Here is a 25,375-nt window from a genome sequence, read left to right on the forward strand (position 1 = left end):
GATTAGTTTTGATAAAAAAACATATTATTTCAAGTAATGCAAAAATTAGCAAGACAAAGATTTAGCTGATAAAAACTTGCCTGTCCGATAAAAACTTGCCTCGAAAGCTTATTGTACGATTGTTCCGTTCAAGCTTTTCTATTGGTTATTTTTCATTGAAATTTTTGTCATTTTAGTGCTATATCTACACATCTAAAAAAGTAGTTGCCTTTTGAAGCAATTCAATTTAACAAATTGGACAAGTTCTTATAAGAGGCATCCGTTCTCGCCCGAGAATTAGGTTATGTTAACCACGTTAAAACCACATTTTAACAATTGTGAAAAAGGAGCAAGAAATAAGACTAACAACATTTATGGGAGCGAATTGGAAAAAAATGTCTCTCGAAACCATTTTTTATCAGTTTTTGAAATGCGGATGCGCTCGCAGTTTTTAGGGATTGTGAAAGAATTCGAAAACAGGTTGAAGAATATAATAGAGGGCTTTGCGGCAATGTTTTCCCTCTTTTTAGGTAACCAAAATTTTATGGATTGTAAACGGGAAGAAAAAACGGCAAATTAGAATAGAAAAAAGAAACGTGTTTAAGAAATTGAATAATGGAACTAAAAACTGGTAATGGAGTTTTCAAAAGGGAGCTCCTCTCTTTAATTGGCACTTCATTTTTAAAACAATGGAATACCTGACGCCATATTTTTACAAACTACACAAAAGAAAGGAATGTATATACTATTACTGTCAAATGGTGTACTTTTAATTACGTTTTTAAAAACATGCTCAGATAGAAGTGCTAGACAGCAATATGGTCGATAAAAAGTTGTTAATGTATGAAACGTAAAATGTATGAAAAGTCTGCACTAAATAAATTTGACACTGTATCAACCGTTGAAAAATGTGTCACTCTTCTAAATGCGTAGTACTATTGAAAAATACTGAAAACCTTGCCACCTAAGACGTTGCTATAAATATTTCTAAAACAAAATAGCTGGAGTTATTTCCATGAAAATAAAAATATGACAAAGATTCATGTAAAGTTTAATTTATATCTTTCTACAAAAACCATCACAAATTTATCCATGGCAGATGCTAGAATAATCTCTTCAAAGAAACTTATTTTATAAAAACTCTACGGAATTTTTTACTGTAATATCTAGAGAAAATTGCTACAAACAATTCCACAACAAATTTTTACAACCAATTTTAAGTAAAAAACGTTACAGTATGATGCAATCCTTAAAATTCGATAAAAATAAACACATAATTTGCATAATTTCAAAAATGCATTTCATAATTAATTGATATACTTTAATTTTAGTGGTCGTATTATTCCTCTAACATTTTAGCAAAATGCGGGAATATATATATATATATATATATATATATATATATATATATATATTTATATATATTTATATATGTATATATATATATATATATATATATATTTATATATATTTATATATGTATATATATATATATATATATATATATATAATATATATATATCTATATATATATATATATATATATATATATATATATAAGAGGCCGGCTTATTTTTTAGTCAAAATATCACTTGTTGTTTACGCATCGTAGAGAAAAAAAGAATGTGATTATTTTAAAACAATTATCAAAATTTTTGAAAAGTGGAAATTTCGAAGGAAAAATGGGAAAGGAAAAACATTGCTTCGAGGGGGAGGGTGCCTAAAAGGAGTTAAATTTAGTTAGGTGAAATGAATTTTTGATTGTTATGAGTAATTTTTTACATTTTTAGGCCTAAAATTTAACGATTTTGACTAATTGCCCAATTAAAAATAAGAAAAATTCAAACTTTTTTATCCAAATTTTGGATTAAAAATTTCTGCTGAAAGAAACAATAATGGTGGTGTTCAATATCTCTTCTCTGTATCGAACAAATTTTTTGGAAAATAGAAGACTTCAGGCAGTATAGGGCTGCAAAACATAACAAAAGTAAACGTCGAAAAAGTTAACTAGAAGCACAAAAAAAAGGATTCCTTGCTCAAAATTCCGGAGTTCGTTTTCGAGAACCATATTTCTTTTTTCAACAAATCTAATCATTTTAGGATTTTCAAAACTGCGGAGACGTAAAGACCCGCTTTAATGGATTGAACATCAAATTATCCAAGTTTATTTTGAAAAGTATAGATGGAAATCATTTCTGATCTTTTTGGTATTCACTATAATGTCAGAGAAGATCGTTCAAAAAAACTTACTCTGGTATAATGCATTACCGTTGAATTTGAGAGATAGATAGTTCATGGATCGTCAGGCTGAAAAATTTAATACGAATAATCAATTTAAAAAAGTTAGAAGAATTTTATTCTTCAGTTCTCCATATTTTGAAATTGCTCTTCAAACTTATAATTTCAAGTATGTGGGCTTTTCGTTTGTTGATTGTAGAAAACCTTATATAAGAAAACGAAGAGCGTTTCTTATATAAATTTTCTTATATAAGGTTATATAAGGTTTTTTTCGAAGACAAAAAATTCTCATCTTTTTCAGTTCATATAAAAATTTTTATAATTTTCTAATCCTTTGAAAATGTTTCAAAAAGTGCGATGGCCGACACCTAAAGTTTATCAGTAAACCATTTTTTTCCGCAAAGCTACAATGAAGACCACAGTCTTCAAGGACAGCATTTAACGTTACCTTATGGGATAGTCACAGGTAGAGGCGAGGTGCAAATCTGCCAGAAATCCTTTAAAGTTTATTAAAATGTTTAATTTTTGCCACAAAAAAGCCTTTTTAAATAGATTTAATACCAGTAGCTTGCTTATGAAAACTGGCTGGCAAAACATCTGCGTCCTTTCAAAAGTCGAATGGTCTCATTTTGCTGATGACACATAGGAATTGAAAAAACTTTTGAATTAAATTCCAAAAATTTTCAGTTCTTTTTTAAGTGTCAATTTTACAATTGTCTCATGAAGTCCATATCTGGTTTTCCACCTAGAACAGACAAGACTTACATGAATGATGATTAATCATAGGTAATGCTCAGTTGCCAATAAGACAATTCTACAAAAAAAATGTATTTTTTTGATGTCGTGGTTACTTTTTGTGTGCTTTTGTGCGTTTGTGTGAGTGCAAGTATTTGTCTATCAGAGTGCGTGTCAGTGTAACGTATGTGTAATATAAGAGAGAGAGAGAGACTTCGTCTGAGAGACTTATTTCACTTAATTGCTAGTCACAAGTAGTAGCAGATTGCAGAAACTGTCACAAATCATTAAAAAAATGGAGAAATTATATACCATATCTCTTAAATTGCGGTCTCATAAATATGTTCAGCCAAAATTCATAATTACGTTTTTCAAATCTCGCTGTTAAACCATCTGCAGAGATTTTAAAAAAAATCAATTATGTTTTATAATCTAGCATTCTGACAAATGACAAATTTTTCGAAAAACTCACTGTCATAATTACAATTAGGAACAAAGTGGCTCAAAAAGTCAATACCTAGTTATTTAGAAGTAAAGAAGAACTAATTGAACGCTGACACATCAGGAAAAGAGATTTGTTGCCAAAAAATTTATTTTCTTTTTGGTGTTGTGTTTCTGTTTGCTTTTTTGTGTTTGTGTATGTAATGTGTGTGTGTGGTTTGTCTCTTTGTATAGTTTTTCTGTGTTTGTGTCATTCACTTTTTTATGCATTTATTTTTAAAGAATGTGCTGAGTTTTTGTTTGTGTATACCGAAGGCATCTTTTTTAGTTCAAACAGAACAAGTAATTTTTTCCAATGCATGTAATTAGCTTTCAGATGCTCCCAACGGTTTCTCTGACAGAAATTAAGGGTTTTTTGCTGATGTTGAGGAATGATGGCACATACTGTGCTACTAACAGAGTCGTAAAATCCGTCTTGTTTTTTTCCTGCAAATGAAGCAAATCTTTTGTTCTTACAACCTAAGCACATTAGGATATCCTACCTAACAATTAGTTCACATCTGAAAAATTGTGGCGTGATAGCCGAGAGGTAAGGTGTGTAGTTCACAAGAAAATGATTGAGAGTTCAATCCCCTGCCTCCGTGAAGCTGCCTGTGTGTGGATGAGCTCTTACTTAACCAGAGCTTCAGGTTGACCATAGCCTGACCAATGTTGGCTGCAATGATGGTACCACGTGAAAGTTTCAGACGCAAAAAGTGGCTAGGGTCACCAAAAAAGAGCAATGCTGCTCATAAACAGATCAGTCTGAAATGTGGGGAATAATGAGAAAGAGGGCAGCTGGAAACAGGCTACTGTAGGCCTAATGCTGTTCCGCTGCGATTACGCAGAAACCACAATTATTATTATCATTATTAAATTTGTTCAAAACATTTTTTTACAGAAAATTAGGTTGTTAGAAAATGCTTTAAAATATGCAGAGTCTCTCAGAATCAGTGAAAAATTCTAAAATAATTTCGGAGATTCATCTGAATCAGAAAATTTAGAATACAAATTAACACCAACTAACACGTGAAAAAACAACACGGTTAAAACGCTGTTCTATATTAGACAATCTTAGACTTTTGTCCAAGTCGAAGACAGTCGCCATCAGTGCGACCGATGTGCACTTGCAGATAGCTGCTCAACGGTTGTCACCGATAATGTCTAGATTGATCTTTACTCGGCACTACGCAACTGAAAAAATCATTTTAGTAGATTAGTTTGGGAGGCCCGATTATCCATCCACAAGAAATAAAATTCAAGTGGGAAAGGCTGATTTGGTTCTTTTGACATTTAATTTATTTTAATTTGTTTACCAGTGGCATAATACTATTTAATCAAAGCAAAATACTTTTAAAGGCGAAAGTTACACCTGAACGCACACTTGAAGAGTCTACTGCTTCATCTAGCAAGAGCACGGAAAAGATATTTACGAAAACCAAATGAATTACAAGAAAAACAAAAACAAATTGGACACATCATAACTATCATGAATATAACTGACATTTAATTGATTTTATTTGCTTACCAGTGGCATAATACTATTTAATCAAAGCAAAATACTTTCAAAGGCGAAAGTTACACCTGAACGCACACTTGAAGAGACTACTGCCTCATCTAGCAAGAGCACGGAAAAGATATATATGAAAACGAAATGAATTACAAGAAAAACAATAACAAATTGGACACATCATAACTATCATGAATATAACTGACATTTAATTGATTTTATTTGCTTACCAGTTGCATAATACTATTTAATCAAAGCAAAATACTTTCAAAGGCGAAAGTTACACCTGAACGCACACTTGAAGAGACTACTGCCTCATCCAGCAAGAGCACGGAAATGATATTTACGAAAATCAAATGAATTACAAGAAAAACAAAAACAAATTGGACACATCATAACTATCATGAATATAACTGACATTTAATTGATTTTATTTGCTTACCAGTGGCATAATATTTTTTAATCAAAACAAAACACTTTTAAAGACAAATGTTACACCTGAATGGACACTTGAAGAGACTACTGCCTCATCTAGCAAGAGCACGGAAAAAATATTTACGAAAACCAATTGAATTACAAGAAGAACGAAAACAAATAGGACACATCATAACTATCGTGAATATAACTGACATTTATTGATTTTATTTGCTTACCAGTGGCATAATATTATTTAATCAAAGCAAAATACTTTTAAAGGCGAAAGTTACACCTGAACGCACACTTGAAGAGACTACTGCCTCATCTAGCAAGAGCACGGAACAGATATTTACGAAAACCAAATGAATTACAAGAAAAACAAAAACAAATGGACACATCATAACTATCATGAATATAACTGACATTTAATTGATTTTATTTGCTTACCAGTGGCATAATATTATTTAATCAAAGCAAAATACTTTTAAAGGCGAAAGTTACACCTGAACGCACACTTGAAGAGACTACTGCTTCATCTAGCAAGAGCACGGAAAAGATATTTACGAAAACCAAATGAATTACAAGAAAAACAAAACAAATTGGACACATCTTAACTATTACGAATAAAGCTGACATTTAATTGATTTTATTTGCTTACCAGTGGCAAAATATTATTTAATCAAAGCCAAATACTTTCAAAGACGAAAGTTACACCTGAAAGCACACTTGAAGAGACTACTGCCTCATCTAGCGAGAGCACGGAAAAGATATATACGAAATTCAAATGAATTACAAGAAAAACAAAAAAAATTGGACACATCATAACTATCATGAATATAACTGACATTTAATTGATTTTATTTGCTTACCAGTGGCATAATATTATTTAATCAAAGCGAAATACTTTCAAAGACGAAAGTTACACCTGAACGCACACTTGAGGAGACTACTGCTTCATCTAGCAAGAGCACGGAAAAGATTTTTACGAATACCAAATGAATTACAAGAAAAACAAAAACAAATTGGACACATCCTAACTTTTATGAATATAACTGACATTTAATTGATTTTATTTGCTTACCAGTGGCATAAAATTATTTAATCAAAGCCAAATACTTTCAAAGACGAAAGTTACACCTGAACGCACACTTGAAGAGACTACTGCCTCATCTAGCAAGAGCACGGAAAAGATATATACGAAAACCAAATGAATTACAAGAAAAACAAAAACAAATTGGACACATCATAACTATCATGAATATAACTGACATTTAATTGATTTTATTTGCTTACCAGTTGCATAATACTATTTAATCAAAGCAAAATACTTTTAAAGGCGAAAGTTACACCTGAACGCACACTTGAAGAGTCTACTGCTTCATCTAGCAAGAGCACGGAAAAGATATTTACGAAAACCAAAAGAATTACAAGAAAAACAAAAACAAATTGGACACATCTTAACTATCATGAATATAACTGACATTTAATTGATTTTATTTGCTTACCAGTGCCATAATATTATTTAATCAAAGCAAAATACTTTTAAAGACGAATGTTACACCTGAACGGACACTTGAAGAGACTACTGCTTCATCTAGCAAGAGCACGGAAAAGATATTTACGAAAAGCAAATGAATTACAAAAAAAAACAAAAACAAATTGGACACATCTTAACTATTATGAATATAACTGACATTTAATTGATTTTATTTGCTTACCAGTGGCAAAATATTATTTAACCAAAGCCAAATACTTTCAAAGACGAAAGTTACACCTGAAAGCACACTTGAAGAGACTACTGCCTCATCTAGCGAGAGCACGGAAAAGATATATACGAAAACCAAATGAATTACAAGAAAAACAAAAACAAATTGGACACATCATAACTATCATGAATATAACTGACATTTAATTGATTTTATTTCCTTACCAGTGGCATAATATTATTTAATCAAAGCAAAATACTTTTAAAGACGAACGTTACACCTGAACGCACACTTGAAGAGACTACTGCTTCATCTAGCAAGAGCACGGAAAAGATATTTACGAAAACCAAATGAATTACAAGAAAAACAAAAACAAATTGGACACATCATAACTATCATGAACATAACTGACATTTAATTGATTTTATTTGCTTACCAGTGGCATAATATTATTTAATCAAAGCAAAATACTTTTAAAGACGAATGTTGAACCTGAACGGACACTTGAAGAGACTACTGCCTCATTTAGCAAGAGCCCGGAAAAATATTTACGATAACCAACTGAGTTACAGGAAGTAAGAAAATTAAATTGGACAAGTCGTAGCTATCATAAATATAAAGGCAGCTATAGGATCTGATAAAAGAAAGATTCTAGGAAGAGAAGAATGGTATGAACTCTAATAAGCATTGAGTAAATAGATAATTTTTGACGAAAGAATATAAACAAAGATGGCAAGATAATATAGAAAGATCATACAATTTCAAAATATGTTGTTCCACCCAAATTAAATTTATTATTTCATGCTGGATTCAAGTCAATAGCATTTGAGATTGAACTATTTAACCTTTTTATTTGTTTTTGTTGCAAGTTGACTTCCATTTTATTAAGTTTCTATCAAATCTCAGGCGAAAGTTAACTGAATCAATGTCACGCATTGTTGATCAATTTAACCAATTGTTTGTCTATTGTTTTTGTTTATGAGGCATGAGAGAATAAATATGCAAAAACACTTAAGAAGTGAAAAAGAGTTCGAAATTCAAGTATTATGACTTCAATAGAAAAGAGAGTATTTATTAGTTTCGCATTTAGGACGACAAGTCAATTTGACGAAGGACCATTTGTTAATAAATGTGTAAATTATTTGTACATCAGCCTTCAATTGAAATCAGTTAAGTTTTCCTAAATCATTCAAACACTTAAACCCTATATAATAATAAAGCAGAAGAATGTACGACTAATGCTTGATATCTGCGCTTAAAAACCCCATATGATTGATGGCACGGCAAATCAGCGCTGAATTAGTCTAAGACATCCAGCATGTTCCTATTCCACTTTACACTAGCTAGTCTTGATTTTTTGAGCAAAATTTACTACACGAAGAACATTATGTTCAACCTAACTCCTGCATAAGGTTTGCTTTACATTAGTAAAACTCAAGGTCATTTGTTGGGGCAGATACCAAAAGAGCTACTCGTTGTTTGGTTTCCTGTTTCAGAAAACGTCAAGATTGAGAACAAAAAAGAGTAAAGTTTGAAAACAGTCCCGAACGCGACAAAATTTTGATATTAAAACTGTTGATGATAATTCGTTGATTACCAGCACCGCCCCCTCCCCCTACATCTGGATTTGAATCTGGAAATTTTCATAATGCTCAGTAAAAAATCAGTGAAATTTTCATACTGCTCAGAGAAAATTCAGCGTATGAGTCATAAAATTTCATTCTGCTCAGAGTTTTTTTAAACTGTGAAGAATAAATGCAGATAGACGCTCTGAATTTACCAGGATCAGTCCAAAAAGTGACATGATCAGAAAGCTTGGCAGAAAAAAATACAGAATGAAAAAATTCTGAACCATTGCTGAAGTTGTCTGCGAGGAAGGTACGGGCGCATTAATGAGAAAATAACGGGAAAATGTGAACTAAAAGGAGCGCCTAAAGAAAAGCAAAATTTAAAATAGATGATCTAATGCGTTCTTTGGCAGCTGTGTCAGGCAAACATTGGTGGTTAACTCAGATATATCAAAAGGTTTGTCGTTTTTTTGTTCACAATATGTTTGGAAACTAATTTTTACCTCAAGATAAATATATAGAGTATCTGTCAAAAAAATTGACAAATGAAAAAAGTAAACAACACCCTTATTTTTCCTACAATTTTTGGAAATTTTCGTCTGAAGAAGTTACAAATCCCCTTCAACTTGGACGGAAGGGATCCGTTTAAAGCTGACTGTTGGCTCTATGAGTACTAACCAAGAGCGTGAAACGAACAATTACTTAAATTTTCCTTATTTTGCGGACAGAATTTTACTATTTTACGGCAGGGTTAAAACCAATAGATTGACTTACCGCCGGGTTAATATAGAACAGTGCTTCCTGAGAGGATTTTTCTAACTAATGTATTCATAGTTTTGAGCTTTGATGAGAAACAAAAGCACGCATAAAAACACGCAATTAAATACTTTTTCAGAAGCTAGGGACATACTTTTTGGTTATTCAATCAAGTCTCATATTGTTGACATTTTAAGTTACTATTATAAAGTTAAGTTAAATATTTTTGTTGTGTTTTCCATTAAAGTGTTGTCTCTATAACTGGATTCAAAAATTAATAGAACTAGATTAACACAAATTCTACAAAATGGCATAATATATGGAGTACACCGGACTGCACTTAATTATTTTTTCAGCGCGCTGAATCATGATAAACCATAACTTTTATTCTGAATTTTGGACTGCCAAGTATCATGATCATGTCAAAAATTACGATGATCAGAGTTCCTGTTCGGACCATCGCGGCGGGGGCTGGTAGATCGGGTGATTAGTATTTGCATTTAAAGCTGGATCCCGTGTCCTTACGGCGTGCGGGACTTTTGCATGCAATTTCGTCATGGTCGATTTTTTTGGTAAAATTGAAATTTTCAAAATTTAAATGAATTTTAACTGATCATGGTAAAAATGAAGCCTAATCTGTCAAGTACAATATCATGATTCAAAATTTTTTTCTGAATTTGTCCTGCTCATAAAAACCTATAAATTGACTGCAAATGTACTGATTCAGAACTGAATTTCCGAGTTAATATGGGAATGTAAAGATTCAGCGCTGAATTGTCCTGGGACTAGGGTCCGGGATGGTGACAAACTTTGTCACCCCTCTCCATTTTTTGTGTTTCGTTGGAAATGAGAAATTAAGACTGTGTAATGAGGTGACAAAAGCGGACATCTTAAGCCACAATTGAGCATATAAATGAAGCTAACAAAACCAGCACAGTGTCATTGTTGTTGAGGATTTACAGCATATTGTCGAGGGAAGAAGATCCCTTTGCCCTCCTCATAGTCTGATTCACGTGTTTCTGCACTCATTGCAATCACATAACAATTGCCACTATGGTAAACGTTTCTTTCAGAGAAATGTTTTTGTTTATATATTTCTACTTTGTTTACAGCAGTAGTTTCTTCATACCACTCATTTTGCAGAAAACTCCATATTTTTTGTCGTAATGACAATTACCGCTTAAGATATCAAACAGATGTTTTTTGCTAATTTAAAGATTAAAACGTTGAATTAAAGAACTCTTGCACATTTTTTGGATGTTGCTCTGAAATTCAGTTCTTTTTTAGATTTTAAACATATTAACTGCCGACGACAGAAGGCTGTTTCATTTCAAGGAAATAATTAATTTATTAAATAGGACATAAAAAATAGTAATTTGGTGGTTTCACAACCTAATTGTTAGTGTGCGTGATTTACAATCAAATGAGGCCCAATGAACAGAAAGTTCGTTTTCAAGAAATTGCTCGTGTTTTTTTGGCTCCGACTAGTTTTTGTAATTTGATTTTCTTTTTGAGGTTTTACTGAAATTTTTGAGTCCTCTGCCAATGTCTCATTGACTAAAAGTGCAATAAGTTTCGTATTAAGCATGATATGAACCTATCTAGAATTTTCAATCGACAGCTAATGGCTGTTAAGCCTTTAAAAACGATTTTTTGTAGTTTTTTGAGAAAATTTTTTCACCTTAACCAATCATTAACTTATTTTCGTGATGTGTAAATCAGTCTCAGTAGACACGATCCCGTTCTTTCTTACTCTAAAAAAATAATCAGGCTAGCACTTTATCTTCTAACTATTTGTTTTATGACATCAATGCGGCAAGTTTTCAAAAAAATTTTAGAAATTTTTTTGGAAATTTTCTTTTTTTGGTTCCTCTTGAAATCTTATCACATTAGCCTGATATCGATATCTTGCATTTGCTCGGAGAAATCGATCACTGGATGATGGATAAGCTTTTCAGAGAAACACTTTTATTTCAAGAGCTTTGACAATTTCTTCTTGCACTATTCTACTGAGTTTTTGGTTGTTGCGTTTATTTGTCGTTGTTTCCTAAGTCATAAGACCTATTGTGACGTCTTATTGATAACCTATGCATGACAGAATTCCTATCTTCAAATCGAGCGTACTGAGTGACTTGTGGTGAAAGCTATTGAATTTAATGGCTGTTAAGACTTTAAAAATAATTTTTCAAAAAGTGCTTTTAAAATTAACTAATCTTAAACTTATTTTCGTGAACTGCAAGTCAGTCTCAGTCATGATCGGACCCCTTTGTTTTCTATTTCAGACAAAATCTAAATTTTTCAGAAAGTGTTTATAAAATTAACTGATCTTAAATTTGTTTTCGTGAAATGCAAGTGTCTACTTTGGTTTTTTTAAAAAATGATACCAACTGAAACTTTTAAGGCTGGTTGTTGTCATTGCAAACAGAATAGGGACGACAAGAATGTAACATTCATTCCATAATTTAAAACAAGAAACAAACTTGTTTCTGTTTGCTCCCAATTGACCCCAATTGTAGGGGGAGGACCTAAATACTCAAATGGGCTTTTTGTTCCGACAATTTTGGCCGATCGATATATTCATCATAGTGAAGTGTGAGGGGTACCATTAAAAAACCAGTCTAGCGTAGTATTCGAAATTGAGAAGATTCTTTTGAATTTCGTTTTTTCGAGGAGTTATCGAGAATTGAATTTTTGTGTGAACAAGGGATATTTAGCATGATTGTTCACCTTTAGTGTAATTTTTCTTCAACTTAAGATATTTTTTCCAACTAATAGACGAAAGGCAAGAAAAAGAATAGTTCTAGTCTCATAGGGAAGTTAACTTTCAAAAATTTGAATTCTATTTCAGAGCTCTTTTCTTTAGAAAAAAATTTCATGTTTTTTTTTGCTTTCTTGGGTCACCTAGCGGCTAGTCACTTTTCATATCTAAGTTCCAATAATGGCAAACCCGATTTACAATCAAATGAGGCCCAATGAACAGAAAGTTCGTTTTCAAGTAATTGCTCGTGTTTTTTTTTGCTCCGACTCAGAGTTTTTGTAATTTTAAATGAAATTTTGATTTTCTTTTTGAGGTTTTACTGAATTTTTTGAGTCCTCTGCCAATGTCTCAATGATGAAAAGTGCAATAAGTTTTGTATTAAGCATGAAGTGAACCTATCTGGAATTTTCAATGGACAGCTAATGGCTGTTAAGAGTTTAAAAATGATTTTTCGAGAAAATTTTTTCACCTTAACCAATCATTAACTTATTTCCGTGATGTGTAAATCAGTCTCAGTAGACACAACCCCTTTTTTCTTACTCTAAAAAAATAATCAGGCTAGCAGTTTATCTTCTAACTATTTGTTTTATGACATCAATGCGACAAGTTTTAACAAAAAAATTTTAGAAATTTTTTTGGAAACTTTCTTTTTTTTTTTGGTTCCTCTTGAAATCTTATCACATTAGCCTGATATTGATGTCTCGCATTTGCTTAGAGAAATTGATCACTGGATGATGGATAAGCTCTCAGAGAAACACTTTTATTTCAAAAGCTTTGACAATTTCTTCTTGCACTATTCTACTGAGTTTTTGGTTGTTGCCTTTATTTGTCGTTGTTTCCTAAGTCATAAGACTTATTGTGACGTCCTATTGATTACGTATGCATGACAGAACTCCTATTTTCAAATCGAGCGTACTGAGTGACTTGCTGTGAAAGCTATTGAATTTAATGGCTGTTAAGACTTTAAAAATAATTTTTCATAAAGTGTTTCTAAAATTAATTGATTGGAAACTTATTTTCGTGAACTGCAAGTCAGTCTCAGAAATGGTCGGACCCCTTTGTTTTCTAATTCAGACAAAATCAATCTTTTTAGCTGCTTGAACATCTAAATATTGGTGTTATGACTTCGATGCAGCAGTTTTCGTAATTTTTTAGTTTTTGGATATTTCTTTCGTAAATTTGTTTCCTCTTGAAATCTTAACACATTATCCTGTTATTGATAGCTGCATTTACTTAGTGGTGACGTTCAATGAATCATATAAAAAATTTATTGAGAATACTTATGGTTTAAATGGTTTCGACACATTCTTCTCGCACTTTTTTACCTAAATTTATAATTCTGCCTGTTTTTTTGTATTTCAAGCCCAGTATGTTTTCATTATCTATGACGTAATGTAATTTCATATTGATGATTTATTAATGACAAATATCCTAGTTGTCTCATCGAGACATAGCTTTGCGTATTTATTAGCTTCCGTTGAAACCTTTTGATTTTCATGGCGTTGATACTCAGGGTTTTCTCAAATTATTCGTGGTTTTAATGTATCTGTTCATGTTTGTTGATCTTTTGGAGTCAAATTGTTTTAAAAAGAATCGCTTAGCTGTTAAAAAAGTGTTTCATAGCAGAAAACTTCTACCAAAAAAAAACATTTTTTAATTGCTTCGACACTTGTCTCGCTCATTTTTTTTTCGAATGTGCTGTTTTCTTTAGCTAGCAATAAAAAGCTGACCGGTTCCATTGGATTGTGTATATGGACTGATTAAATGATAATACCCAAAGCAGTCAGTTGATTGCGAAGAGTCTGAAAGTTTATGATACAATACATTTTTAAGAATGTTGAGGATTTTTTAATTTTTCAGTTTTTGTTGTTCTTTTCGTCAACATTTATCTTAATCTCATCATTGAGAGGTCCCATACAAATCCTTGTATTTTAAAAATTAATGTGTTTACTGATATTATGACGTAACTGATGCTTTGTTTGCTCGCCAATATGCATTTTAATAAAAATTATGTGAGTGTTGAGTTTTCGTTTCTTTTTCTCCTGCTTTAGCACAATCGCGTAATAACAGATCCCAATGGTTTTCAAATGTGGCTCAACTGAACTTTTTGATTCATTCAGTATAATGGGAGCTGTATTAGTATAAATAGAAATTGAAATAAAATTAAATAGTATTCTGATAATAGCTAATGTTTTTAATGGCTTCACTAATTTGTGTTTTCGCTACGATTGTAATTTTTTGATTGCAAATTTTTGAGTTTTTTGCATATTTAGTCCGTTCCTATGGCTTAGGCTGACCAGAGACAGGTGCTATTGATTTCAATAGAACTTTTTATTAAATTCATCAAGAATTATTTTGTTAGAAGCTAATTATTTTTAAGACTTTTGAAATTTATGGGTTCAAAAAATATTGATTTTTGAGTCTCGCCTCAATATTTCTTATTTTTGTCGACTTGTTACCTAGTATCATTATTCCCATCTGATGCTTAGTTAGGAAAAATAAATTTGTGTAGCTAGGATTTTGTCTGATTGTTTTTGACGCTGTTACTAGGTGCCTTTGAATTAAGATGTTGAGGTTTTGCCGTGAAATTTTGTTTTTATTGCTTGTTGTTGTTGTTGTTTTTTCTCGAAGACTTTTAGCAGCAGATCTTGTTGTAATGAGGCATGGCATTATTTAATTCAATCATCATCTTGGTTGTGTAACAATTTTGTAAAGCTCGAAGATCTATTTTCGATTTTGTCAAAAATGTAAGTCAAAAGACAGTTAATTCAAAAATGTAGATGAGCGCGGGTCGGAACATCATTTAAAAACGCACTTTAACGAACTTCTTTGTTTCAAATTAAAATTGAAACATCAATGATGGTCCCGTAGGATAATTGAACTACTATTTGTGTTAGTTCATTTAGTCAGCCGGTAGTTTCAGTTTTCAGTTGGTGTTTTCAAAACTAATGATTCTGCATTTATGAACAAAGCCATTAAGAATTGTAATTTTTGGTCATTACATATATGGAGAAAAAATTTCTTTTCCAGCACCGGTCAATATAACCAAAAATGGATTGAACAAACTTTTAAAATGTTTCTTCAACTTAAATTGCTCTAAAAACAGCTCAACTTTCAAAATAAAAAATAAAAATACCTTTCTATTCATGCCATACTTATAGATAACCAGTCGAAAAAACTTAGAGATCTGAAACCTTTGATTGATGGTCGCTCTAATCATTAAAATTTTGATGCTGGGTTTATTGTTTTCTTTCATAACCAAAAGAAGAGAGAGAGAAAAAGTGTGTGTGTGAGAGAGTGTGTGAGAGAGAGAAAGAGATCGAGAGAGAGAGAGAGAGAGGTAGAGTGTGTGTGTGAGAGAGAGAGAGAAAGAAAGAAAGAAAGAGAGAGAGAGAGAGAGAGAGAGAGAGAGAGAGAGAGAAGGAGAGAGTTAGAGAGCCAGCGAGAGAGAGAGAGAGAGAGAGAGAGAGAGAGAGAGTGAGAGAGAAGGAAAGAGAGAGAGAGACAGAGAGAGAGAGAGAGAGAGAGAGAGAGAGAAAGAGAGAGAGAGAGAGAGGGAGAGTGAGAAAGAAAGAAAGAAAGAAAGAGAGCGAGAGAGAGAGAGAGAGAGAGAGAGAGAGAGAGAGAGAGATAGAAAGAGTAGAGAGAGTGAGGGAGAGAGAGAGAGAGAGAGTTTGTGTGCGTGTGTGTGACAGAGAGAGAGAAAGAAAAAGAGAGAGAGAGAGTGAGAGTGTGTGTGTGAGAGAGAGAAAGAAAGAAAGAAAGAGAAAGAGAGAGAGAGAGATATATATAGAGAGAGAGATAGAGAGAGAGAGGAGAGAGAGAGAGAGAGAGAGAGAGAGAGAGGAAAAGAGATTTAGCAATCACCAATTACTTCAATATGTAGCGTAAATTTGCTACTAGCTAAGAAATCATTTGAAAATCGGAGAACTGATTCAAAAAGACCAGTTGGATGTGTCACTCATATCATAAAAAACTTGCTTATTCTTATTCCACCAACGCACTATAAAATTTTTTATTATATTGAACATGATTTGACGATTTTTCTCTAAATTATGGGCTGCACTGCACGATTGTGAACTTAGTTTCTCCGTCTTGTAATTTTTTGTTAGCGCTGATGTTCTTCTGCAGGATTTGTGATCTTTCTGCTTATCAATTGTATAATTTTGATTTTGTTCATCAAAATAACCATGTAATATGCATATTATATATTAACATTTTCTGTGAAAATGTCGACCTTGATTTTGGTACTCAAAAATTCCGTGCTTAGACTGTTGGTTCTATTTTAATATAGAACAGGTGGTCTCTTTTGTTGAAACATGTAAATTACTCAGACTATAACCCTGAGATTAGATATCTACATGCTCTAGAATGTTAAATAAATAAATCAGCATTGTTATTAATATAATAATCCTCAAATTGTAGCTGTTCGTTTTCATGGTTAAAAATAGGATTTGAAGGCTCCTATTTGTCTATTAACGGGTACTTTCTTGTGTTGATCGAGCAAAAACACGGTTAAAACTTTTTTAAAGAAAGTTTTACTGTTAAAAGTTCTTATTGAAGAGGGCAATTTGTTCCATTTTTGAACGCTTTTCAAGATTAAAGATTTGTTACTCCACTTCCTTTTCGTTTTCTTTTTTATAATAATTTGATTTATTTTCTTGTTCTGTCTAGCGTTATGGCGACTAGCAAACATTTTAAAATTTTCGACGGTTTCCCATTGTCTTTTATCTGTTTGTAGCCTCTTTAGGCTAAGTTTTGAGATAAACAATTCGGTTGGCAGGATACGATCCTTAATGAGAAGATAAATGGAGTGGTCAAATTTTTTTTACGAAAATAACAAACTTTTATTCCCCAGTTAATTTGCCTGTTTATGCGGTCTATGTTTTTCACTGTAAGAGTTTGAAAAAAAATCTCCAATGAAAGAAAGATGAGAGAGAGTACCACCTACTTGAAAACATCATTTTTTACTTTCAGAGGTATTTGATTTCTTACAAGATACAAAGAACGAATAACATTAGCCATTTTGCATAAAACTGAGTTCAGGTGATTTTCAACAGGTGAGTTCAACTGAGTTCAAAAGTTAGGTTTGAGTCAATTTGTACTCCCAGATAATGACCTGCATGAGCTGGTTTGATAATTTTGCCTTTAAAAGAAAACCCTGGATTCGAATTAGTATGATTTGTAAAGAATAACATCTCTGTTTTATCGGCATTTAAAGTGAGTTGATTCTCTGTCAGGAATTTTTCTGTTTGTTTAATATTTTTTCAATTTTTTGCGGAACATTTTCATTATGTTCAAATTTGCATACAATACTAGTCTCATCCGCAAATTGGACAACATCATTTTCATCTTCCAGCTTTTCGAAAAAATTGTAGACGTATAACAGAAAAATGAGAGGTCCTAACACAGTTCCTTGTGGAACACCATGATTAATAGTTATTTTATCTGATAAGTCAATACCCAGTTTTACGCATTGTGTTCGGTTTTCGAGAAAAGATTTGAGAAGTAAAATTGTTGATTGAGAGAGGTTGAAATTTTCAGCTTTCTTGAGGAATATCTCGTGTGGAATTGAATTGAAAGCTTTTGCAAGATCTACGAACACAGCACCTGTGTCGTTACTTCCATATTTCCTATTATTTTTTCAATAAAGTCAAGCACACCATCAGTAGACGAATTTCGAGATTGGAAACCTAATTGTTGCTTTGTTCAAGAACGCAAAAGTTCAAGATATTCTTCTAACTGATTAAGTAAAAAGACCTTCAAAAACTTTTGCGAAAGTTGAGGTTACAGGAATTGGACGATATTTAGTTCATTGAAGTAGCGATGTTTCTCAGCAAATAAATGTTGAATTTCTTTTGTCACCCAAGATTTTTCTGAAGTAGTCTTTTTTATAATAGAAACTAATTATTTCTCTGTTGGTGCGTTTTTCTCGAGTATTGTCGAAAAAATTCTATTAAACTCTGCAATCATTTTATCGCAGTTTCTTTGTTGATAAACTGTTCTCCAATCTGTAAGAGCCAGATCTCTATTAAATTTTTCATCGACAAATTTTTTTTTCGGGGATGAAAAATTGCTGATGGGGTGAAAAAACCTTGAACTAATGAAACAGCAAAAACCATAGAGAAGAGAAATGATTCAGTTGACGTACTCCGTCTGCGTTTTTTGTTCTATTTTAACTAAAAGTGTGATTTATATCCTATTATTCTTCAGTCAAACTTATATTTCATAACATTGCCGATTTAAAAAATCTTTCATCATGGAAGATCAACTGTTTATAATTAAACATTTTATGTTCTAAATGGTGAATGGTGCTCTATTTCACTATTTTGTTTTCAGAAATGAAAATAGGTTAGCCTTAGAGAATTAAATTTTGGATTGACCAAGGAGGCTCGGTAATGTGCGTTCGCACCTAATGTTCCGACATCACTCATCACCATTTTTGGCTTCACTGTCTTGCAAATGCGGAAGAGATAGAAAATTATCAAAAATTCAAAAATATTTCCCAAAAAATTGGTGAGTGAATAAAAAAAATTCCTTCCAACTCAAATCAATGTGTAAAGTAAATGACGCCACAAAATAAGGCAAATAAGACTTGTAATTACTAAGACTACGAGACACGACAAACAAAAAATCAAATAACGACAACAAACACTATTAACATCCCAAACTCGATGTCCATGTTTTTGAAAAAAAAAACTTAATAGCACATCAGAAAAAAACAGAACAAAAACGGCATTGTTAATAAATCTGTTTATTTTTGAAAACAAAAACATTCAAAAAATAAAAAAAAATTAGATATCAATTGGAAGTTTCAAATGTGTTGAAGTTCAATTATACTGACATATGAAGAAAATGGGATCATTAATTATCCATAATATGCTGTATGCCTACAAAACAAGCAGAAAATACAGACGAGAAACCAAATGAAACAAAATTTCAATTGAATTTTGAGAGAAAACGGTGTCCAGGCCGTTAAGATCTTAATCTCTCCCATGAAAAATAAGATACAATCAATTGCAATTTCACTGAACACCAATAATGTGATATGTGACTCTGGACACCTAGTGATATGTGACTCTGGACACAAAATTATACTAGGTGACAAGGAGAAAAAAATATGCAGGGCAAAGACAAACATACATTTGCATGATTCGAAACAACTATTTTAGGGTCGTAATGTAAAAACTATAACTATTAACCAAAATCTCTGACTGGAATCTTTTTTTTTCTCCAAAGAAAGCCATCGATTCATTCCTCAGAGTTTGTCATAGCTCTACAAAAAACACACAACAATCAAAAGTTAAATTATCATATTGCAGACGACCGGTGTTAAAGCAGCTAAAAGCAATAAGTTATGGAAGATGACATTACATATGTTCCAATCTGCCTTTCCTCAACGACAATTATGTGATATGTGACCGTTATATAAGGAGACAGGGTAACATGTAGACAAAAAGTCAAGCAATGTGCACAATTAATAAATAAAATTTTCCAATATTTTAAACAATATTAAATCATTAGGAAGCCACATAGACCTGCAATTATCTAGAGTCACTCTACGTTTACAATAGGAACAAAAAATAAAGACCAAACGAAAACAAGTTCCTTCAATTCTAGTCGAAGACATAGTCGAAGCAGTAGAAACATTAAACTATTCGCTGAACAAATTGATATGCTCTGTGTTGCCTTTTTTAAAACGCCAAAAACGTTATATCTAAATGATCATTAAAGTGAAAAGGCAATAAAAAAGTAACCAAGAAGATGGGAAATTGAATGAAGATTATGCACAATTCATGAAAATTCGTAATACCATATAAAAAAGTCATCTTATAAAACGTGAAACCGCAATATCTGTTAAATTTAATCCATTGGAAAGACAATGTGCCCAGTCTTCTTTGAGCGTAATTTAAAATTTGTCCCAAAAGCGAGGACAACTTGGCTAAACTTAATTTTGAAAATCTTTCGTTCAATTTGAACATAAGTATTTTTAAAAGTTAAAACGAGGATAAGTTTTCGAATAAAAGAAACTTGGTAGGTTTCCTTGGAACTCCTTGGGAAGTCAATTAATTCTGTCACTTTTCAGCCTTTTTTGAGTTTTTCTGTTTTTTAATTACAAAAAAAAGCAAAAATTGCGAAAATACTTTTAGAAACGACAGCAACTGACTATAATCTGGATTATTTTTGGACTGTATTAAACAACAGTTAATCCAAAAATCGTTTTGTTGTAGTTGTTTGTCGTTTAGGAACACGTAATTGTTGCAAATATTTTGAATATAGGTAATTTGACCGAAAAAATTGTCTAACAGGAAGAAAGTAAGCCATTTCGATAATTAACGAGTTAAATTAGCAAAAAGAGGCAAAACTTTACAGCAACAACAATCTCAGAGTGAGCGCAAGTACAATAAGCCTTCTTTGGAGTTAACAAAGGTCATGGTCATGTCAGCAGTTTTTAGGAATAATAATATTACAACGTTAGAGAAAGTGGACTAAATAAGCTATTTGTACTGTTCTTGATGAAGTATGTGACTGAATTTTGAAACTTTAGCCAATAACTTGGATCAAAAAGTTTAACAACAATCTTTCGTATATAGACGTGAAACTAACAACGTTATATTTTACAATTTTTGAGAAATTAAAAACAGGGAAAATGTTAATAAATACAAAAAACAATCATAGTTAACAATAAAATAAACCTGGATAACTCCGTGGAAAAAACAAAGTTCATAAGAAATCGTTTTAATTATTTATTCTACAGCACTCAACGATGAATCCTTTGGCCAAGATTGAACAATTAAAAATATTTGAGTATATAGTTCCTAGCCAATGAATTGGGTCGGAACAACCCCAGTTGACTTTGAATGGTTATCTTGCAAGATTTTGCAAAGTTCTGGCAGAATTTTGCAAGACAGTATATCATCTTGCAAAGTTTTGTTCCAAAAAATTTCAAGAGCTTGCAATATAACCATTCCTCATGCAAGAATCTTTCAAGATAATGTTTCTTCTTGCAAATAGGTAAATAAATGTAACATGATCGAACAGAATCAGAAAGAGACAAAAACGTTATTTTCCAACATTTTTTCTACGTTATGGTAAAGTTATACATCCGAGAAAGCGTCAATCTTGTTTCCTACCTGCGCAAACCAAAATATAAAGTGGTATGAGAAAAAATTTTGTTTTGTTTTGCAAAATTACAATTGGGAATTGCATAAGAGTGTAAATTATTAATAATAACAAGTATTAATATCGATTACTCTAAATAAATGAAGAGTATGAGGGTTTTTAGGAGTTCTCTATTTGTAGTTGAATTGCTCACAGAAACCGTAAAAGTTTATTCTTTTCCCTGAACTTATCTATTTTATTAAAATACCGATGTCTGATGTAAATTTTGATTCCACATTTTACTCAATTGTATGTTGAGATAATTCTGCGCTCAATGAACGTTAATGCGTTTGTAACAACCAATGAGAGGGAACGAAATTGCGAGATTATTGTAAGTTAACCATTCCTCTTACACGATCTTGCAATAAAGCAATCGGCTTGTAAGATCTTGCAAGATAGCCATTTTTTGCAAGAAACTTGCAAGATCTTTAATGATAACCATTTGGTGTCGAATAGGGAATAGAATTCTAAAAATGTTTCATCTTCCCTTTTTTGTCACATCAGACATAAATTGTTCAGCAAAATTAATCAAAAACATAGAATGAATGAAGAACCGAGAGAAATTGCATTTCAAAAAAGATTTCAATCCACCGGCGAAAACATTTAACTAAAAAATGCCAATGTCATGAAAATGATTAACTTTACGATAAATGAAGAATGTCGCTAAGCACAAAATCTCATGAAAATGAAGATGATACGAAAATGTTACTGTAATTTTAGTTCTTATTTAAATGTGAAGGACTGGTCATTTACAACAATTTGAGATAGCAGTTTCTGACGGAACTTTGGCTGTTGTAGCCGAACGGTACGAATAACCATCCAAAGCCTTCGAGGCTTTGAAATGATCGTATCAAATATCTTAAACGTCTGAAAAGAAAAACTTTTGAATATTTAGGTTTGTGAATTTCGATACAGAACAAAAACGGTAACACTGGCATGAGGAATAAAACGATTTAATTTATTTAGAAACCGATATTTTTAAACTAGATTAATGTCAATTTTTTGTCATTAATATCAAGATGATTTTTCACCAACCAGGATCCTAACTTGGGTGCGTTTCGGGCTTAAGTTTGGTGGGAGAATACACGCCATGTAGCTGAACAGATCTCTGGTTGCTGATGTCAATTATTATTGAATCCTGAACTGGTCAGAACTCTGACGTCTCATCGAATTCTTGCCTCCACTTCAATTAATCTCGTTGATCAATCGCTGCAATCAAAAGATTGAAGAACAATATTATAATTTCTCTTATCATGTTTCAACTTAGCTTGAAGACTTTGTCGTTTGTTGATAACGAAAACTCACTGGCTCCATTCCAAACAATTTTGTATCTTCTATAAAGCTGCAACTTCTTTCTAAACTCAGTCCAAACATTTGTTCAGGCGCCTTCATAATCGCAATGGATAAAGATTTTGATTGACGATGGATTAAATTTGAGATATTTTCAACGGTTGACATACAACTATTTATAATTGACCAACATACTAAGGTAAAGTTAAATACTAGTGTATTCTTCCCATTATCATAATGTGTCACTTTCCAAGAAATTTGTCTGGCTCAAGAATTATTGTTCAGTTGGCTAGCTAGAGTTTATTTAGTACTTACTGTTCCCAACGCACAACAAGTAATATCTGAATGGAGAGGTATGATTGAGCATTTCTTTGATAAAAAGCAGTTCTTTTCAGTATCAGGAGATTTTTGGATGTTTTAATCTTCTTCAGAATGAGTTTTTTCTCAGGTGAACAAACTAATTAATTATAGCTCTTGACTATGCTTCGTTGAAAATTGGATCAAAATTCATTCACATGGTTCGAAGAAGACTTACTTTCAGGCAATGAAGAAGAAAAGCCTCAAAGCTCAAATTAATTGATTGTACATTTCTTTGAAAGAAAACATTTTTGTGACACTGACTTTATTTCCTCCAGATAACATCCAAATAGGAAATCTTCCCACGCATCCTTGGAAAATCCCAGTGCTGCCATTTTAACGTTCTTGAGACAACAATTTAACTATCCAACGTTTAATTGCATTATCAAAATTTGCGTATTTCATACTTAAAGCTTTTGCGGAGAGTTTAGGGTGGTCTTCTTCGAGATATGCACAAACATATTGTTTCTGAATATCGTACGAATCAATTTTCTTACAGTTATTTATTCATTTTTAAAATTAGCAAAGCGTTAGCAAGATTTTATTTCTCAAAAAATTTGGAGGCGTTAACATCAAGAACGACAAGATTTTGATTTCTTCGGAAGTATTTCATTTTCTTTGTCTCCTTTTTGAGGGATCAAAAATTGTTTCTGCTATATTGCGCATTTGATTTCAACGCATTATCAATAATGACAATTTTTAAAAAAAATTATTAAAAGTTTAATTAATTTTGCATAACAAAAATCAAATTTTCAATTTGTAACAAAACAAAGATGCTCGTTAATGTGCGTTCGCTTATAATGTTCCGACCCGATTTCATCTATATTTTTGACTTCTTAATTGTCAACCAAATGAAGAGATAATCAAAAATTGATGTTTGAGTTTAAAAAAATTGTCACACAACCAAACTGATATAATTGAATTACATAATTCCAAGTCTCATTACAGCGTTAACAAGATCTGTCAATAACAAGACTACGCAAAAAAAACAAACAACAAAATAAGCAGAACAAAAAGCGCTTTTTACGGCAAGAGCTCAAGATTTGATCTCTTGATAGTTTTGACGATTCCCAGTGAACATTTTTGCGCATGTTTGATTTCAGGAAATTTATAAGTATAGACAAATAGACTCATGATAGGTTAAATATAATCCGTTGATAATTTTTTGAGCCGTGGGTGAGCTGAATTCACAGCAAAGTCTTTTTGCCCAATGTCTCGAATAACAAGCAACAATTATTATTAAAAAGTAACCTATTTGGGAACATTTTGTCAAAAATCAGTTAGTCGTTGATTTTTCACCAACATTTTTTACTGTTTATCATAAAGCAGGAAGCTGTAGGAAGCTGCCCAATATCTCTCAGTTGAGCTGTTGGTAGATAGTACGGGAAAATCTGGCGCCTGACGGATAAATAGAAATTTTGGAGGTCAAAAAAATTAGTTTAATGACTGCTTTCCCTTTTATGACCGAGATAGCAAAATTTTGCCCAGTTCGTTTCAACGGTTTTTTGTCCGTATATGACTTTTAAGATAGTTTTGCTGGACTGTCCCGGACTTGAGTTGCAGAGCTTTTCAGCGCAGAACCAGCACAATTCAAGAGCTGACATTTAATTCAGTTCGGAAACATTGCATCTCCAGAAAGTTTTTAGTTTCTTTATGTGCAGTATTTCTTCATTGTGATTATATTGAGGTCACAAAGTTCACCCAGGCTAAACTTATCCTGTATAGTTTGAAAATTACTTATACCCCATAATTAAGTTTGAGCAGAAAAAAGTCATACTTTTGTAGCTTAAAACTTGTAATTACTATAGTAGTATACACACTATTGATATATAAGGTGGATTGTACGCAATTACCACAAAGCCCATTTAGCTCAGTGGTTACGACTTGCTACGCACATTAATTATCACAAGTACCCACGCGGATGTTCGAATAGCATGTAAGGTGAACCTTGTTGGCGGGAGTTAAGCTGAACAAATTATTTTTCATGAAGTAAATTTAACTCAAAAAAGCAGACTGGCCACTGTAAATAGTGACATGAACAGAGTACTGGCCATCCTAAAAAAAACAGAATGTCTTTAGACTGATTCAGCGCTGATTTGCTCTGCCGCCAACCTCCGGGGTATTATCGGAAAAAAATGAAGATTATGGTTGCTTTACTTGTTTCACTGGTTCAACTTCGCTAATTGGCAGGTCTGATTCGTTGATAAATTCAATTAATTGACTGTTCCAAATGTTTGAATATTATATGGAAAGTATTGTGGGTGGATTATATGTTTACAATCATCTAGTGTTCGGATTGGAGTCACAATTCATACGTGAACAAAGCTTATTGAATTTAAGTCATTAACTATTAATAGCAATCTTAGCACACTGAAAGAAAAGGCAGAACCTAAATAGGTTTTCATGATGTCAAAAATGA

The 25,375-nt window shown here is 32.2% G+C and overlaps 3 protein-coding genes across 6 annotated transcripts in view; 2 read left to right on the plus strand and 1 right to left on the minus strand.

Annotated features, from left to right (window-relative positions):
- Positions 1-25,375, plus strand: part of LOC142341755 (protein XRP2-like) — a 525,423-nt gene that overhangs the window by 115,337 nt on the left and 384,711 nt on the right. The window lies entirely within an intron of this gene.
- LOC142341757 (serine/arginine-rich splicing factor 4-like) overlaps positions 1-25,375 on the minus strand; it is a 340,718-nt gene that overhangs the window by 71,115 nt on the left and 244,228 nt on the right. The gene's annotated exons all lie outside the window — the stretch shown is intronic.
- LOC142341750 (acid-sensing ion channel 1A-like) overlaps positions 22,638-25,375 on the plus strand; it is a 148,860-nt gene continuing 146,122 nt past the window's right edge. Inside the window, exon 1 of one of the 2 annotated variants that reach the window (XM_075392931.1) lies at positions 22,638-22,798. The gene's annotated coding sequence lies outside the window, so the exon portion shown is untranslated. Of the gene's footprint in view, positions 22,799-22,869; positions 22,953-25,375 lie in introns of those variants that run through there. The other variant, XM_075392935.1, reaches the window with a different exon arrangement.

The sequence above is a fragment of the Convolutriloba macropyga genome, chromosome 6, assembly GCF_964194025.1.
Source record: "Convolutriloba macropyga chromosome 6, txConMacr16.3, whole genome shotgun sequence".
NCBI classification, from domain to species: Eukaryota; Metazoa; Xenacoelomorpha; order Acoela; family Convolutidae; genus Convolutriloba; species Convolutriloba macropyga.